This window comes from Montipora foliosa, chromosome 5, assembly GCF_036669935.1.
Source record: "Montipora foliosa isolate CH-2021 chromosome 5, ASM3666993v2, whole genome shotgun sequence".
NCBI classification, from domain to species: Eukaryota; Metazoa; Cnidaria; class Anthozoa; order Scleractinia; family Acroporidae; genus Montipora; species Montipora foliosa.
This window is the reverse complement of record NC_090873.1, coordinates 16,111,565-16,115,235: the sequence shown is the minus strand read 5'-3', so window position 1 is coordinate 16,115,235 and position 3,671 is coordinate 16,111,565.

Genomic DNA, 3,671 nt, shown 5'->3' with positions numbered 1-3,671 from the left:
AATCTCCAGCTCTCCAGCCGAGCAAGCAAAATCTCCAGCTGAGCTTGGGTTAACAAATTTTGTCATACATATATCATATAAAATTATTGTTCCACAAACGTAAAACTGATCATGATCTAAGAAATCGTGAAATCGACGAGAAATCAGCAGCAAATTGACGAGAAATCAAGAAATTCTAGACCCAAGAGCCCTTTTCTTCTCACTGCTCGTGTTTGTGACTTGGTAAACTGTGTCAGTAAATTACCTCAGAATGCGGGAAAAGTGATCTAGGAGAACTCAGATTTAAAATTTTTCCTTGGTGGGGGGGGGGGGGGGGGATGCCCGGGGGCCCAAGAAAAGTTCGCGCCTTTGGCGCTAGCTCGGATTATAGGCGCTCCATTAAATCTCCAGCGAGCCTCTCCCTACAACTTGGCATCTATGCAGTGCAGAATATTCAACTACGCTTTACAGTATCTGCAGTAGTTGTTAGGATTTTTTCTGGCAACAGCTTCCTTCCTTTACAATTTTTGGGCGTTTCTGCTTCCAGCAATTTGAAATACACATCGCGTGGCTTACTGTTTATATCAATGTTTACTTCGGGTGTGCGCTGATTGCCTAATTTTTGACAGCTCGCTCAGTGTGACATTCAAAATTCAGAGAGATGCGTGCAGGCTCTCTCTCCCGCCTTAATTTAGGACACTGTCCCAGGACCTATGGTAGCAGAGAAAACAAGGGAAAAAATCATATCCATGGATTGGATTTGAACCCGGAGTTTCTACTCTACAGCAATCGCTTCTTTCCCATTTATAACCGCTGCTGAAGAGTAATTAGGCTAAGCTAGATTAATTACGCCTAAACTTTTGATTTTAAAATGTCGTGACAGACTTTTCAAGGTGTACTTTAATTAACAGCGGAGCTCCGTGCGCGCGCGGAGCACCATAGTTAGGAAATATGGTAACCCATCGATGTGAGATATTTTGGTTTTATTGCCATGACGTAATCGACCGTCCGTACGTACGTCCACCCATCCATGTATGCCAACGTGACCAGTATCATGCTAGTTTACAGCATACATTGGATTGCAGGCTCAAACTAGATCTTCATTTCCCACGGCTTGCTCCCGTCTAACCTTGTAGCTCAGTCGGTAGAGCAGCGGTAATCTAACGCGAAGGTCGTGGGTTCAATTTCCACCCTGGCCAGAGTTTCTCTCTATCCTTGTGTGGGCCCATTTTCATTAGTAGGGCTAACGCCCACATGGCTCATATAGGGTAGAAACCTAGCACTTCACATTACACTCAAATCAGTTGAGTCTGTTCAAATATAAGTGCTTCACGGCCAACGTTTGCAAAAACGTAATACTTCCTTGTCACCTAAACATGAGCGAGGATTCGTTTTTCTGTGGCTCGACGCGGCTACACGACCATATTAAGTCAACTATAGTTCTTACACAGTCAACGCTTTTTCTTTCTGCATTTTTCACTAGTTTCAATCCAGTTTGACATATCATGATGGCTGTGCTCCACACTGGTGGCTACGCCAGTTATTCAAGTCAAGCATCGGAGGGATATAAACTTAAAGCTGAGTGTTTATTTTTAATCTGCTTAGAGCTGCTTTTTTGTCAGCCGTATTGCAATTTTTGGCATATCTTTAGAAGCTCTGATAAGGTTACATGATGCCTGGAGGACCTATGACTAGAACAGAAACGAAAGGAGAGCGAAAGAGAACGACAACGACGAAACAGAATACCAGTAATACCTCATACTTAGTGCAAGAAGTTACTCCACAAATTCTTTCCTTGGGCACTAAACCGTTTGTTATTTTCAAAAAATGGTTTAATCGGTTTTTCCTTTGTCAACTGGAATTAAATAACAATGATCTGTACTCTTTTGGGCGTAAAGAAAAAGTTGATTTGTTTGTTTTGCTCTAAAATAAGATCGAACAACTTGAGTGCTTTTTAATCCGTTTGCCCAACTGGTTTTCGATGTGCCTCGACAGTGACAAGAAAATTTTGCCCTTATGTTATAAACACGTAATCGCAATGAGTTCTCGTAAAATTAGGGGGAAATTTCCACTAACTTGTGTTTTCAAAAGTTTGTTTAAAGCACCTAAACGTTATTCAAGTGTTGGAGCGGATCTTGTTTGAAGTTCGTCCTTTCTTGGTTGCATTTTGCCGATTCTAGTAACAAGCCAACCTGGCGTGTTCCAATGAAATACATCAAAATGTGAATGATCTCCTTTTTAGAGATAAAGTGGAATAAAGTACATCAGTAAAACTCTTCTTTGACCTTGAACTGACAAAGTTCCCTTTTATGGCTTCTAATTTTAGCGTGATTCCTATTCGCTGGCTATTAACAGTTGACTCTCAAATGGTTTTTTCCTTTCAGTTCCATTTGCACGCGGAGGGTGTGCTTGTTTTCTTTTAAAAGTCATGAGGTGCAAGAAAAATTCATTGCTAAACTGGTGAATTCCAAAGTAAATTTCATTCGAAAAACCGATATCGTACTAATCGCTTCGTGATTCATGCGATATCGGTTTTCTTTTGGTCGAGGGTCGAGGGTAACTAGTCGAGGGTCGAGGGTAAATGCTCGAGGGTCGAAAATTTATTCAAAATTATTTTCAAATTATTTCTTAACTTCGTCTAGTATAAAAACGGGACGCCCTAACTTGGACGCATTTAGCCCTGAGTCCTTTGTTAATCTGCACTTCGTTCCTTCCTTGCTCTCTTGGTCGACAAGACAAACAAGCCATGCGCCGAGCCTAAATCTAGTTCCTCGTCCATCGGCAGAAAATCCTGATTTCTAGACTGATTTCTGTCACAAAAAAATATTTGCATCTGTCCTTCCAGGCGACGTCGAGACATAAATTTGAGAAGCTTCAATTCCGCCACGTTTATTTGCTCATATATTCGCGAGTTAACGTTTATTTGGTGCCGAGTTTGCTCTTGCCCAGTGCCTTCCGATAATAGAAGCTAGTCATTTTTTTAGAAAAATCTTGTTTTTGTCCGTTTGTTTGTCTACTTTTATGCGTCCCGTTTTTATACCAGACGGCTTTAACGTCTCAGACGTCAAATGCGTCTTGACGACTTTAACGTCTCTAGCATAAAAACGGCCATTGTTAGCTTTATGTGTCCACAAGATTCGAATGTAGCCGGCTAGGCTAGCTACATTGTCTGGGCGTGTTGCTTTGATTGAGAGCACGCCGGAGAGTCCGTGGGAATGTAAAAGTTTTTGACAAACAAAAATATGACCCAAATGCGCCAAAAACAGGCCCCGGAAACTCGAGTAAACACGAGCCTGCAAACTTTTGAGTTGACGAAGTTAAGAAATAATTTGAAAATAATTTTGAATAAATTTTCGACCCTCGACTAGTTACCCTCGACTCTCGACCCTCGACCAAAAGGCAAACTCGAGCATGGCTGGTCCCTAGAGACAGCGTAACCCTAAGAGGCACGTGAAGACAATGACAAGGAAGCACGGTTGAATACAACCCTTGGTGCATCAATTAGAAAACAATGAGGCAAGTTTTAACGTAACCCTAATGTTTGTAACCCAATGCAACGTAAGCACAATGTAGCGTAACCCAAATGACGTCATTTGAAGACTACCTGTCAAATCTGGTCTGAAGTAGTGCATACTACCATTGCTGTGACCTGGAACACAGTTAAGAAATTCCAAATCTGTCATTCTCGCCAC